Source organism: Petromyzon marinus, chromosome 21 (genome assembly GCF_048934315.1).
Source record: "Petromyzon marinus isolate PM22_M1 ecotype Great Lakes invasive population chromosome 21, UKy_Petmar_22M1.pri1.0, whole genome shotgun sequence".
In the NCBI taxonomy this organism is placed as follows: Eukaryota; Metazoa; Chordata; class Hyperoartia; order Petromyzontiformes; family Petromyzontidae; genus Petromyzon; species Petromyzon marinus.
In genome coordinates this window covers 3441772-3457196 of record NC_133687.1, presented here as the reverse complement: position 1 = coordinate 3457196, position 15425 = coordinate 3441772, and the positions used below count along the sequence as shown (strand labels likewise).

Here is a 15425-nt window from a genome sequence, read left to right as displayed (position 1 = left end):
AAAATGACGTAACTACCAAACGCACTTTTCCCATGAGAAATCAAGGGAAAGGGAATGATCCGTTCCAGAGTATGAGAAATTATATTTTATATGGCATGTCGTACATTAATGTGGTTGTATGACATAACGTAGACACTACTCGTTACTAAAATGCATACGTAAATTAAAACAAATGCATGAATAAATAAAAATAAATTGAAATAAAAAATATAGCAAGGGGGTCGTGCACTGAACGAGATCTACAGGCAGACTGAGGAGCGGGGATTTGTCTAAGTCGTGAACGGGGTCTACGCGGGGTCACGGTGACTCGTCCCGACCCACACAAGTTCTAGCAAGACGTCGCACCCCAAGCAAGACGTCGTACCCCAAGACGTCGTATCACAAGCCGTCGTATCACAAGCAAGACGTCGTATCACAAGACGTATCCCAAGCAAGACGTCGTACCCCAAGACGTCATACCCCAAGCAAGACGTCGCATCCCAAGACGTCGCATCCCAAGACGTCGTATCTCAAGCAAGACGTCGTATCACAAGACGTATCACAAGACGTATCCCAAGCAAGACGTCGTATCACAAGCAAGACGTCGCACCCCAAGACGTCATACCCCAAGCAAGACCTCATACCCCAAGCAAGATGTCGCATCCCAAGACATCATACCCCAAGCAAGACGTCATACCCCAAGCAAGATGTCGCATCCCAAGACGTCATACCCCAAGCAAGACGTCATACCCCAAGCAAGACGTCATACCCCAAGCAAGACGTCGCATCCCAAGACGTCATACCCCAAGCAAGATGTCATACCCCAAGCAAGACGTCATACCCCAAGCAAGACGTCATACCACAAGCAAGACGTCGCATCCCAAGACGTCATACCCCAAGCAAGACGTCATACCCCAAGCAAGACGTCGTACCCCAAGCAAGACGTCGTACCCCAAGCAAGACGTCATACCCCAAGCAAGACGTATCCCAAGCAAGACGTCGTATCACAAGACATTTTATTTCCCGTCAAAACACGACGTGTACCCAATTCGACGTATTCCAAAGCGGTCGCTGTATGCCGAGGTACGACTGTAAATACAAGCACGCTCACCATCACCGTGGTCTATCCACTGCTGGATGAAAATCAATGTCATCGCGCATCTAACCTGGGTGGTCAATGTTGACTTGAAGCTCCCGGGACTTTAGGGGGCCATGCTCTTTGGTTCTTTCGGTAAAGCCACGAAGTTAGAAACGAAATGGGAAAAAAAACAAATCACGACGTTTCGGTCGCAGCACGAGCGGTCGCCATCGGGGCAAACGTGATGGCGATCGCTCGTGCTGTGGCCGAAACGTCGCGATTTGTTCACATTGTATTTGATTTCCAACCACGTGACCTGCGTGTGTGCTCCAAGCCACGTGCTCCTCTCTCTCTCTCTCACTCTCCCTGTTGCGATCATCGTCAGCACCGTGACCAGCGCGGTGTTATCCACTGGTGGCTTAGCGAGATGAGTGGGATGGATTCGTTTGGGGTGGTGTAGGGGAGAGAAGTGGGGTTGGCGAGGTTTAGGTCCACTCACTCTTCACCCCGCGTGGGTGGGGGGGTGGGTGGTGGTTTGGGGGTCACAGGGGTTAAACTCAGACCCCCCCCCCCCAACTCTCCTCCTTAACCAGACCTCCCGTGTTACCTCCACGATTCGGCTCCTCGGCCACCCCCCCCCCCCCCCCCCCACATCGTAGGCGCGCCGTGTCGCCCTTAATAGGCGCTCGCTAACACCACTCGCCCACGCAGCCTACGCTACGCGGGGGATCCAATGACCCTTACCCTCCCCGTATCCCCGAGAGAGAGTTGGGGGTGGGGGGGTCTGAACCCCCTCCCCGCCTTCACCTACTGAGGGTGGTGGTGGTGGATGGGGTTTTGTTTTGACCTTCGCAAGAGGGTTGCTGTTGAAAGGCAGAGGCCGTCTGCAGTTGGGTCGACAGAGGTGCCCCACGTGACCTGCGCAGAGCTGTGGGGGCAAGCGCTGTCCGCGCCGGGCATGGTGTGACCAGAAGCACGCCCCCCCCCCCCACCCGCCGCCTTTGTCTCTCCCTCAGTGCTGGTGTTCATGCACGTGGTGTCCATGCGCGTGGTGTTCATGCGCGTGGTGTTCATGCACGTGGGGTCTACACGCGTGGTGTCTACACGCGTGGTGTCTACACGCGTGGTGTCCATGCGCGTGGTGTCCATGCGCGTGGTGTCCACACACGTGGTGTCTACACACGTGGTGTTCACACACGTGGTGTTCACACACACACACGTGGTGTCCATGCACATCGCACGGGGGGCTGATTTGAGTCGACCTAGGGGATGCCCAGAACCGAGTTCAGAAAATCGTCATCGGTTTGGTGGTGGAGGTGGTGGACGTGATGGTGGAGATGGTGGTGGTGAATGTGGTGGTGGATGTGGTGGTGGTGATGGTGGAGGTGTTGGTGGAGATGGTGGTGATATTGGTGGTGAATGTGGTGGATGTGGTGGAGGTGATGGTGGAGATGGTGGTGGTGATGGTGGAGGTGTTGGTGGAGATGGTGGTGGTGAATGTGGTGGTGGATGTGGTGGTGGTGGAGGTGATGGTGGAGACGGTGGTGGTGAATGTGGTGGTGGATGTGGTGGTGGTGGAGGTGATGGTGGAGATGGTGGTGGTGAATGTGGTGGTGGATGTGGTGGTGGTGGAGGTGATGGTGGAGATGGTGGTGGTGGTGAGGGTGGAGGTGGTGGACGTGATGGTGGAGATGGTGGTGGTGAATGTGGTGGTGGATGTGGTGGTGGAGGTGATGGCGGATGTGGTGGTGGTGATGGTGGAGGTGTTGGTGGAGATGGTAGTGGTGATGGTGGTGTAGGTGATGGTGGATGTGGTGGAGGTGGTAGATGTGGTGGAGGTGATGGTGGAGGTGGTGGATGTGGTGGAGGTGATGGTGGAGGTGTTGGTGGTGGCCGTGAGCGGGAATCGATCTGGGGTCTCTATCGGGTTGGGGTAAGCGAAGTGCAGCGCGACCCACTGCGCGAATAGCTCCCAAAACACTCACACACAACAACAACAACAACAACCGCCATTCGCCACTAAGTGGCGGTGACGTCACCACGACGCTTGTGCCAGGCTATGTGCACCGTGAGGCCACGTGAAGTGTCGAACGCCCGCTGGCAGGAGGTCACGGGGCAGACCCAGGTGCCACGGGTCGACTGACTGAGATGACTGGCTGATGCACTACCTGCGCCCCCTACTGTGCCAACCCGCTGTGCTTTAGCCACCCGGCGCTCTGCTCGTTGTTCTGAGCGTCGTTCCTCCGCCCTCCGTTGTTGTTGGAGGGCGACTACCTCCAACGGCCCAGTAGCGTCCTTCACGAGCCTCCTCCACAGAGGCCGATCTTGACACCGCTGGTACCAGTCATCGGCAAGTCCACTCAGCTCCACGTCCTCCTGTACCACATCACTCCATCTCTTCACTAGCCCGTGCCGCGCCCGCTTAGCCCCCTCAATCCGGCCGAACAAAAGCTGTTTCGGCATGCGGTGGCTGGGCATGCGGGCTACATGACCCAGCCATCGCAGCCTTCCCCGCCGGAGGAGCTCACCGATGGGACCTTGCCCAGATCTTTCAAGGATTTGTGAGCTCCTCACACAATCCAGTCTGGTTAAACCCAGGATGGATCGTAGGCAGGCCAGCCTAAATGTTTCTAACCGGCGAAGATGTTCCATTAGGGGGGTCCACGTTTCGCAAGCGTAGAGAAGGGAGGGAATGACTGTGGCCGAGAAGACCTGAAGCTTAGTGCGGAGCGACAGACCAGGTAGCTTCCACACAGCGTTACGCAACCGATGAAAAGATGTTGCCGCTCGACTGATTCGGAGTGAGATCTCTGCTGTTAAACCGGAGCCGGCCATGAGCACACTGCCCAGGTATGGGAAACTCTCCACTCTCTCCACAACTGCCCCATCACCGATTGGGAGTTGTGGGGGTGGAGTGTCCGATGGTACAAAATACCCAGGCAGGTGCTTAGTTTTGGTGGGGCTGATGGTAAGGCCCCACCTCTTAGTGGCACGCTCCAGTCTCAGCAGCAGCGTCTCCAACTCCTCCTCTGAATGAGCAGCTATTACCAAATCATCAGCATACATAACGTGGTTGAGCAATAGGGAGCCATCCCTTGACCGCACCTGGGCATCGATCAGCCTCCCATTATATCTGTACCATAGGAGATTCCCCCGTTACAGCTATTGGAGGCTTCACGAACTACGTGGTCAAAGTAGATGTTAAATAATGTGGGAGCCAGAGGACATCCCTGTCGCACCCCAAGGTGTACAGGGAATGGCTCTGACTCCCAGCCACGTAGCTTTACCCGGGCCCGTTCACCATCGTGATGGTCCTTAATGATCATGAGCAGAGGGTCAGGTACTCCAAAAGCACGAAGAACAACCCAGAGCCCAGGCCTACTGATGGTATCATAGGCCTTGACCAGGTCAATAAAGCAGAGATGTAGGTCTTGCTGGAATTGCCTACACCTCTGCTGTAGCAGACAGAAAATATGGCATCTGTGCAGGACCGCCCTTTCCTGAAACCGCATTGGGGCTCCACAAGCCTCTCCTCAGCGTGCCTAGCAAGGCAATGTTGAATAATCCTTGCCAGGACCTTTCCCGGCACACTGAGGAGTGAGATGCCCCTGTAGTTGTTACAGTCTGTGCGGTTCCCCTTCTTAAAAAGGGGGACCACCAGGGCATCCTCCCAATCCTGCAGAACCCGTCCAGTGGTCCAGACTGTTGTTATGATGTCATATAGGGCAGTCTGTGCACAAACGCCACCCTCCCTCAGCATTTCGCTTGGGAGATCATTTCTGCCCGCTGCCTTTCCTGGTCTCAGACTCCGGATCGCCTTCAGTACTTCCTCAACAGATGGCACCTCAGCCAGCCACTCACAGGGGGTGACTTCTTCCAATATTTGAGGCACCGCAGCCTCAGCAGGGTCATCCTCACTTTGTGCCACAATGTTTTCCTGGCTGAGGGATTTTCCCTCCCGCAGGACCTCACAGAAATGCTCAGCAAATCTGCAAACTTGTTCCTGGGAGTCGGAGATTGGATCATCATTTTTTCCGCTAATGATGGTAATAGGTGTGGCGCTGCAGGTTACTTTTTTGATGGAGTTAAATAGAGATTTGTGATCGCGGGCCACTGAGGCAGACTCCATCTCCTCAGTAACCCGCGACCACCACCCATCCTTGCAGCGCCTCACGGCTCTCCGAACCTCCGAGCAAAGGCTGCGGTAAGCCTCCTCATTCTCTGACGTTGGATTCTTTAGCCGATGACAGTGGGCCTGTCGTATTTTTCTCAACCATCCTGAACACCTCCTCTGTCAGCCAGGGTCTCGGGGGAGGTCTGGACCGCGTACCCAAAGCAGCCATTGCAGCTGCATGAGTCACAGTCCTAAACCTCGCCCATTTACCCTCGACATCAGGAGGAGCCGGGGACGATGCCAATCCCAGCCGCAAGTGATGGTGAAATTCTCGCTTGCAACTTTCATCAGATAACTGAGACCAGGCCACTTTATGTTGGAATGGGGTCCTGGGTGTACACCCACCACCGGAGTGGAAGAATGGCAGGCGCATCTTACAGATGACTGACTAGTCGATGGTCAGAGGGCAGATCAGCTCCACGGTAGGTCCTGGTGTCAAGGACATGGGCCCGCATCCGCTGGTCCGTCACTATGTAGTCCAGCAGATGTTCTTGCTTGGACCCGGCATGCATCCATGATGTTGTGTGGATGCGCCGATGCCGGAACAGCGTGTTGGTAATTACAAGCCCATAGGCTGCACAAAAATCTAGCAGCCTCCTACCGTTGTTATTGAGCTGATCTGGCCCATGCCCTCCAATCACTCTAGACCAGGTGGCAGCATCATGACCAACTCGGGCATTGAAGACACCCAACATGATGACTCTATCCCGAGGTGCCACTTTAGCCATACACACTTACACTTACACCTACACACTTACACATACACACACACTTACACATACACACACTTAAACATACACGCACACACGCTTACACATACACACACTTAAATATACATACACACACACGCTTAAACATACACACACACGCTTATAATACACACACACACTTAAACACACATTTAAACATACACACACACTTAAACATACGCACACGCTTAAACATACATACACACACGCTTAAACATACACGCACACACTTAAACATGCACACACTTAAACATGCACACACTTAAACATACACACACACACTTACACACACACACTTACACATACATACACACACTTAAACATACATACACACACACACGCTTAAACATACGCACACACACGCTTAAACATACACACACACACACACGCTTACACACACACGCTTAAAATACACACACACACACTTAAACACACACGCTTACACATACACACACTTAAACATACATACACACACACACACTTAAACATACACACACACTTAAACATACACACACGCTTAAACATACACACACGCTTAAACATACATGCACACACTTAAACATACATACACACACGCTTAAACATAGACACACACTTAAACATACACACACACTTAAACATACACACACACTTAAACATACACACACACTTAAACATACACACACACACTCGCGCACACTTTAGAACACACACTCACGCAAACTTCAACATACACAAAGACCCCCCCCCCGTATAGCCTAAACAGACTCACGTACACTTAAACAAACGCACATACACTCACGTACACTTAAACGCACACACTTAAACAAACGCACAACCACTCACGCACACTTAAAACAAACACACTCACGCATACACACTTACGCACACTTAAACAAAAACAAACTAACGCACACACACTCAAACACACACTGACACCCACTTAAAAACACACACACTCAAACACACACTGACGCCCACTTAAAAACACACACATACACTCAAACACACACTCACACACACATCCAAACACACACTTAAACACACACACACTCTTAAAAACACTCAAACACACATGCACGCGCACACACACACACTTAAGTAAACACACACACACACTCACGCACACTTAAACAAACGTACACACACTTAAACAAACGTACACACACTCGCACACACACTCACGCACACTTAAAAACACACACGCATTAAACACACTCACGCATACACACTTACACACATACACACACACTCAAACACACACACTGACGCCCACTTAAAAACACGTACACACTCAAACACACACTCACGCACACATTCAAACACACACTCACGCACACACACATTCAAACACACACTCACGCACACACACATTCAAACACACACTCACGCACACACACATTCAAACACACACTCAAACACACACACACTCTTAAAAACACTCAAACACACATTCACGCGCACACACACGCTTAAGTAAACACAAACACACTCACACTTAAATAAACACACACACACTCGCGCACACTTAAACAAACGTACACACACTTAAACAAACGTACACACACTCGCACACACACTCACGCACACTTAAAAACACACACGCATTAAACACACTCACGCATACACACTTACACACACACACTCAAACACACACACTGACGCCCACTTAAAAAACACACACTCAAACACACACGCACGCACACACACATTCAAACACACACTCAAACACACTTAAAAACACTCAAACACGCATGCACGCGCACACACACACACTTAAGTAAACACACACACACACTCACGCACACTTAAACAAACACACACACACTTAAACAAACGTACACACACTCGCACACTTAAACAAACGTACACACACTTAAACAAACGTACACACACTCGCACACGCACACTCACGCACGCACGGGTATTTTGGAGAGACAAACGCTGACCTTGAAACGCGATCTGCTTGGGAATGCGCCCGAGCATCTGTAATGAGTGACATTAACACCTCGCGTACGCACGCGTGCGCGTGTACGCGCGTGTGAGTCGGTGTGTAAGAAATACAAAACACACATCAGCACTAGGGAGACAAAGGCGGCCGGGCGTGGTGTTGGCCACCCGCCGCCTCGTGTGGGGGGGGGGGGTGCGAATCGTTGACAGCACTTGCCCCCGACGACTGGTAAAGGCTCACACGGAGGAGTGGCGTCTTCGACGAGTGTACGCGGGGAGCGGTGGCGCAGCGGTTAGCGCACTGCGCGCTACGAAGCCGGCGAGCCGAGTCCCGATTCCCGCTTACGGCCAACACCAGCCACGTGTACACGTGTGTGTGTGTGTACACGTGTGTGTGTACACGTGTGTGTGTACACGTGTGTGTGTGTGTACACGTGTGTGTGTACACGTGTGTGTGTGACACGTGTGTGTGTACACGTGTGTGTGTGTACACGTGTGTGTGTGTACACACGTGTGTGTGTGTACACACGTGTGTGTGTGTACACACACGTGTGTGTGTGTACACACACGTGTGTGTGTGTACACACGTGTGTGTGTGTACACACACGTGTGTGTGTGTACACACGTGTGTGTGTGTACACACACGTGTGTGTGTGTACACACACGTGTGTGTGTGTACACACACGTGTGTGTGTGTACACACACGTGTGTGTTTGTACACGTGTACACACACGTGTGTGTTTGTACACGTGTACACACACGTGTGTGTTTGTACACGTGTGTACACGTGTGTGTGTGCGTACACGTGTGTGTGTACACGTGTGTGTACACGTGTGTGTACACGTGTGTGTGTGTGTACACACGTGTGTGTGTGTACGCACGTGTGTGTGTGTGTACGCACGTGTGTGTGTACACGTGTGTGTGTGTGTACACACACACGTGTGTGTGTGTGTGTACACACGTGTGTGTGTGTACACACGTGTGTACACACGTGTGTGTGTGTACACGTGTGTGTGTGTACACGTGTGTGTGTGTACGTGGAGAGCGGTGGAGTGGTAGTCGTAGTGGTTCGCGTGCTGCGCTGTGAATCCAGTGACCAGTTCGATTTCCGATCACGTGACTATCATCTGAACCCGGTCCCCTGGGCTTCCCCTAGGTCGACTCAGCCTCAAATGAGTACCTGGTGCGGTGTGTGCACATATAAGCACCGGGGAGACAAAGGCGGCCGGGCGTGGTGTTCACCATCCCCCCTTCGTGCGCCGTGCGTGCCTTCAAAGGTGCTCATCACGAACAGCAACAATCTGTTACAGGCTGCACGGGGGATCTTTGTCTTGTCTTGTGTGTGTGTAATGAATGGATTATCCGTGCATTAGCAACGGGCCAAGGGTTAGGGGTTAACACACTCACTCGCACACACACACACACGCGCGCGGAGACACGTGGACATGTACCCACTACGGCGACCCCCGAGTAGCCTTGAACAGACTGTTGGGTCAAGTGCCATTAGCGAGCCGCACCTATGAAGGCAGGCACGACGCACGAGGGAGTTGGCTGTCCAGCACCACGCCCGACCGCCTTTGTCTCCCCCAGCGCCGGTGTTTATGGACCGCGCCAGGTGCTCATTTTGAAGGTTCAGTGCGCCAACCACTGCACCACCGCTCCCCCATAAGCCATACACGTGGAGGAAGACGCGCACGCGCGCGTGTGTGCATGTACCCGCAGGCACATACAGGCACATACAGGCACAACAACAACCGCGATTCGCCACCGAGTGGCGGTGACGTCACCACGGCGCTTGTGCCAGGCTAGGTGCACTTTGAGGCCTCTGCGCTGCTGGCAGGAGGAGGAGGAGAAGGCACAGACCCTCACGTTGTGCCATGAGTCGACCGACTGAAATGACTGGCAGACGCGCCACCTGTGCTCTCCACTGCGCCAACTTGCGCGCGCGCGCGCGCAAAGCAAAGATGCCCCGTATAGCCTCGACAGATTGCTGGGGCAAGTGCCGCTCGCGAGCTGTGAAGGCCGGCCACGACACACGAGTGGATGGGTGGCGAGCACCACGCCCGGCCGCCTTTGTCTCCCCCGGTGGCGATGTTTATTGCACCGCTCCAAGGTGTAGCTCCGAGCCGAGGCTCGGGACCGGTTTTGGTGTTGAGCCGCGATCGATGCCGAGCGTGCGTGGGAGTCGAACTCAACGTGGTTGCCAATCACTGCGCCACCGCTCCTCGCTAGCACGTGGGGCCCCCGTTGAAAACAACGGCGTTGGCACCCGGGGCATTAGTCACGTGTCACGGGTATCGGGGTCAACACGGGGACTCGCGCGCAACAAAGATACAGACAAAGATCCCCCGCGTAGCCTTTAACAGAGTGTTGGGGCAAGTGCTGTCAGCGAGCGGCACCTACGTAGGCCGGTAACGGCACACGAGGGGTTGGTGGGTGGCCAGCACCACGCCCGACCGCCTTTGTCTCCCCCCAGTGGCGATGTTTACTACATACCGCGCCAGGTGCTTATTTGAGGCTGAGTCGACACATACACGCACGCGCACGCACGCGCACACACACACGTGGAACACACACAACGGGAAATATGTTAACCGTGCAATTGCGTATTAGCTCGGGGTCACGAGTAATGGGGTTTTTTGGGAAAAGCAAACAAAGACAAATCGCATAGCCCACGCAGGCTACTCGGGGGCAAGTGCTGTTTGCGAGCACCTATTAAGGCCGGCTCGGTACACGGGGGGCTTGGTGGGTGTCCAGCACCACGCCTGGCCGCCTTTGTCTCCCCCAGTTGCTGATGTTTTATACGCACCGGGCCAGGCACTCGGGTGGGTGCCGGTTGGCAGCGCGGTGCGCTAACCGCTGCGCCACCGCTCCCCCAGCGACGCGAACGGGTCACACAGAGACACGGAAGATGCCGCGTGTAACTTTGGCCAAACTGCAGGGGCAAGTGTTGTTTGCGAGCGCCTATTAAGGCCGGCACGGCCGATTAGCACGGCTGGCCACGTACGGTGCGAAAGAAGTTCAACGTACGCACGTACTCGTTTGAGGCTGAGTCGCTCTAGGAGAGGCCCAGCACCGGTTCAGATCATGGTCACGTGGTGGTGCTGTCCGTCGGCGGCGGGAGTCGAACCCCGCGTCGCCGGGTTCGTAGCGCAGCGTGGCGCGAACCACAGCACCATCGCTACACACCCAGGTCACACACACACACGGACTCACACACACACACGGACTCACACACACACACGGACTCACACACACACGGACTCACACACACACGGACTCACACACACACGGACTCACACGGACTCACACACACACACGGACTCACACACGGACTCACACACGGACTCACACACACACACGGACTCACACACGGACTCACTCACACACACACGGACTCACACGGACTCACACACACGGACTCACACACACACACGGACTCACACGGACTCACACGGACTCACACACACAGACTCACTCACACACACACACGGACTCACACGGACTCACACGGACTCACACACGGACTCACACACACGGACTCACACACACACACACACGGCCTCACACGGACTCACACACACACACATGGACTAACACACACACACTCACACACACACACGGACTCACACACACTGAGACTGCTGTGTAAACTCGCCGCCCCAGAGTGATGGAGCGAAACTCTTTGATGTGTTGGGAGGAGTCCCCGTGTTTGTGCGCGCGGGGGTTCGCGCACTGATACACGCAATTAAGTTCGGTCATAATCCTTCCTCGACTTAAATCAATCGGCTTTGTTCTGAACCCGTGAAAAAACCGGTTAGAACCGGTTTCCATATTGCTCGTCATACTTCTGTGTGTGTGTGCGCGCCGGGTCTGTGCCTGCGTCTCATTAAATTATTCTGAGCCGGTTTTGGGCCTCTCCTAGGTCGACTCGGCCTCAAATGAGTGCCCCGTGCAAGGTGTACAGTCAACATCGCCACGAGGAAGACAAAGGCGGCCGGGCGTGGTGCTGGCCACCCACCCCCCACCGTGTGCCGTGTCGGCCTCCGTAGGTGCTGCTGGCTAACAGCACTTGCCCCGACAGTCTGTTAAGGCTACACGGGGGATCTTTGCCTTTGTGTGGAGGAGGCCCCCTGCACTTGCAGGGCCGCGCTTTTGCCTTGCAGCTGAGACTTGGGTCTGCCACCGTGCGGTTTGTACTTAACGGTAACCGGTTTCTATAACTGGTTTCGACAACTGTCACCGGTTACAAAGATCCCCCGTGTAGCCTTAACAGACTGTTGGGGCAAGTGCTGTTCGCGGAGTAGCACCGACGAAGGCCGGAACGACGCACGAGGCGGTGGAGTGGTCTGGACCACGCCCGGCCGCCTTCGCCTCTCTCGTGGCGATGTTAACACTCCGCACCGGCTACTTATTTGAGGCTGAGTTGACCTAGGAGAGGCCCAGGACCGGTAGCAGATAATGATCGTCACCGGTGCTGGCCGTGAGCTGCAATCGAAGCCGGGACGCCGGGTTCGTAGCGCGGCGTAGCGCTAACCCGCTGCACCACCGCTCCCCCATCAAACCTTCCCGCACTCAGTGACGCGACGCGCTATGAACTCGGCAACCCGAGTTTAATTCGCGCTCACGGCTAACGTCAGTGGCGAGAGATGTGTGGTGGCTAGGAGATGTCAACTGCGTCGCCCGTGACGCGGGAGGAGCGTAGGTTCGATCCCGACCCTGGCGGATGCCTCCTGGATATTTTGGGATGTGGCGGATTTCCACCCCCCCCCCCCCCACCCCCTCCACATTTGGAATCGACGTCCACGCGTTCGGAGAATTTGGCTGCGACAAGCCACTTCTCGTTGAGACGTCACTCGTGATGCTGAGTGGGGCCTTAGCCGGTAAAATAAAATAAAAAGTTTTAAACTGTTTTTTTTTTTACACGAACCAGTCCCGAGTCTACCGCTCTGCACCAAGCCAGCACACGTTGACCGGCGTAGTGAATTATGGTTGAAATCCCCTTTTTGTTTTTCATCCCCTAGGACCCCAGGGCAAGAGGGGGAGGAGAGGACGGAGAGGAGAAGCAGGTACCGCATGCACAACACGTGGCAGTAGAGCAAGTAGCATCGTGAATCCATCTGTGCGGGGTTTTGAGTGTTGATGTCCCCTCGTAAACTGCAGCTGCGCGGTGCTGGGTTTCAATTTACACATAGATTCACACAGAGACCCATTTACCCATAGATTCACACAGAGACCCATTTACCCATAGATTCACACAGAGACCCATTTACCCATAGATTCACACAGAGACCCATTTACCCATAGATTCACACAGAGACCCATTTACCCATAGATTCACACAGAGACCCATTTACCCACAAATTCACACAGAGACCCATTTACCCATAGATTCACGCAGAGACCCATTTACCCATAGATTCACATAGAGACCCATTTACCCATAGATTCACGCAGAGACCCATTTACCCACAAATTCACACAGAGACCCATTTACCCATAGATTCACGCAGAGACCCATTTACCCATAGAATCACTTAGAGACCCATTTACCCATAGAATCACATAGAGACCCATTTACCCATAGAATCACACAGATACCCATTTACCCATAGATTAACACAGAGACCCATTTACCCATAGATTCACGCAGAGACCCATTTACCCACAAATTCACACAGAGACCCATTTACCCATAGATTCACGCAGAGACCCATTTACCCATAGAATTGCATAGAGACCCATTTACCCATAGAATCACATAGAGACCCATTTACCCATAGATTCACACAGAGACCCATTTACCCATGAATTCACATAGAGACGAATTTACCCATAGATTCACATAGAGACCCATTTACCCATAGAATCACACAGAGACCCATTTACCCATAGATTCACATAGAGACCCATTTACCCATAGATTCACGCAGAGACCCATTTACCCATAGATTCACACAGAGACCCATTTACCCATAGATTCACGCAGAGACCCATTTACTCATAGATTCACATAGAGACCCATTTACCCATAGATTCACACAGAGACCCATTTACCCATAGATTCACACAGAGACCCATTTACCCATAGATTCGCGCAGAGACACATTTACCCATAGATTCACACAGAGACCCATTTACCCATAGATTCACGCAGAGACCCATTTACCCACAAATTCACACAGAGACCCATTTACCCATAGATTCACGCAGAGACCCATTTACCCATAGATTCACGCAGAGACCCATTTACCCACAAATTCACACAGAGACCCATTTACCCATAGATTCACGCAGAGACCCATTTACCCATAGATTCACGCAGAGACCCATTTACCCATAGATTCACACAGAGACCCATTTACCCATAGATTCACGCAGAGACCCATTTACCCATAGATTCACATAGAGACCCATTTACCCATAGATTCACACAGAGACCCATTTACCCATAGATTCACACAGAGACCCATTTACCCATAGATTCGCGCAGAGACCCATTTACCCATAGATTCACACAGAGACCCATTTACCCATAGATTCACACAGAGACCCATTTACCCATAGATTCACACAGAGACCCATTTACCCACAAATTCACAGAGACCCATTTACCCATAGATTCACGCAGAGACCCATTTACCCATAGATTAACGCAGAGACCCATTTACCCACAAATTCACACAGAGACCCATTTACCCATAGATTCACGCAGAGACCCATTTACCCATAGAATCACATAGAGACCCATTTACCCATAGAATCACATAGAGACCCATTTACCCATAGATTCACACAGAGACCCATTTACCCATAGATTCACATAGAGACCCATTTACCCATAGAATCACACAGAGACCCATTTACCCATAGATTCACATAGAGACCCATTTACCCATAGAATCACACAGAGACCCATTTACCCATAGATTCACACAGAGACCCATTTACCCATAGATTCACATAGAGACCCATTTACCCATAGATTCACGCAGAGACCCATTTACCCATAGATTCACACAGAGACCCATTTACCCATAGATTCACGCAGAGACCAATTTACTCATAGATTCACATAGAGACCCATTTACCCATAGATTCACACAGAGACCCATTTACCCATAGATTCACACAGAGACCCATTTACCCATAGATTCGCGCAGAGACACATTTACCCATAGATTCACACAGAGACCCATTTACCCATAGATTCACACAGAGACCCATTTACCCATAGATTCACGCAGAGACCCATTTACCCACAAATTCACTCAGAGACCCATTTACCCATAGATTCACGCAGAGACCCATTTACCCATAGATTCACGCAGAGACCCATTTACCCATAGAATCACATAGAGACCCATTTACCCATAGAATCACATAGAGACCCATTTACCCATAGATTCACACAGAGACCCATTTACCCATAGATTCACATAGAGACCCATTTACCCATAGAATCACACAGAGACCCATTTACCCATAGATTCACATAGAGACCCATTTACCCATA

General features: G+C 52.5%; 1 long non-coding RNA gene across 1 annotated transcript in view; it reads left to right on the top strand.

Moving 5' to 3' along the window:
* Nucleotides 1-13097, top strand: part of LOC142925524 (uncharacterized) — a 34462-nt gene extending 21365 nt beyond the window's left edge. Inside the window, exon 3 of the long non-coding RNA XR_012942472.1 lies at nt 12934-13097. This is a non-coding gene — a long non-coding RNA (uncharacterized LOC142925524). The remainder of the gene's footprint in view (nt 1-12933) is intronic.
* The last annotated feature ends 2328 nt before the right edge of the window (nt 13098-15425 follow it).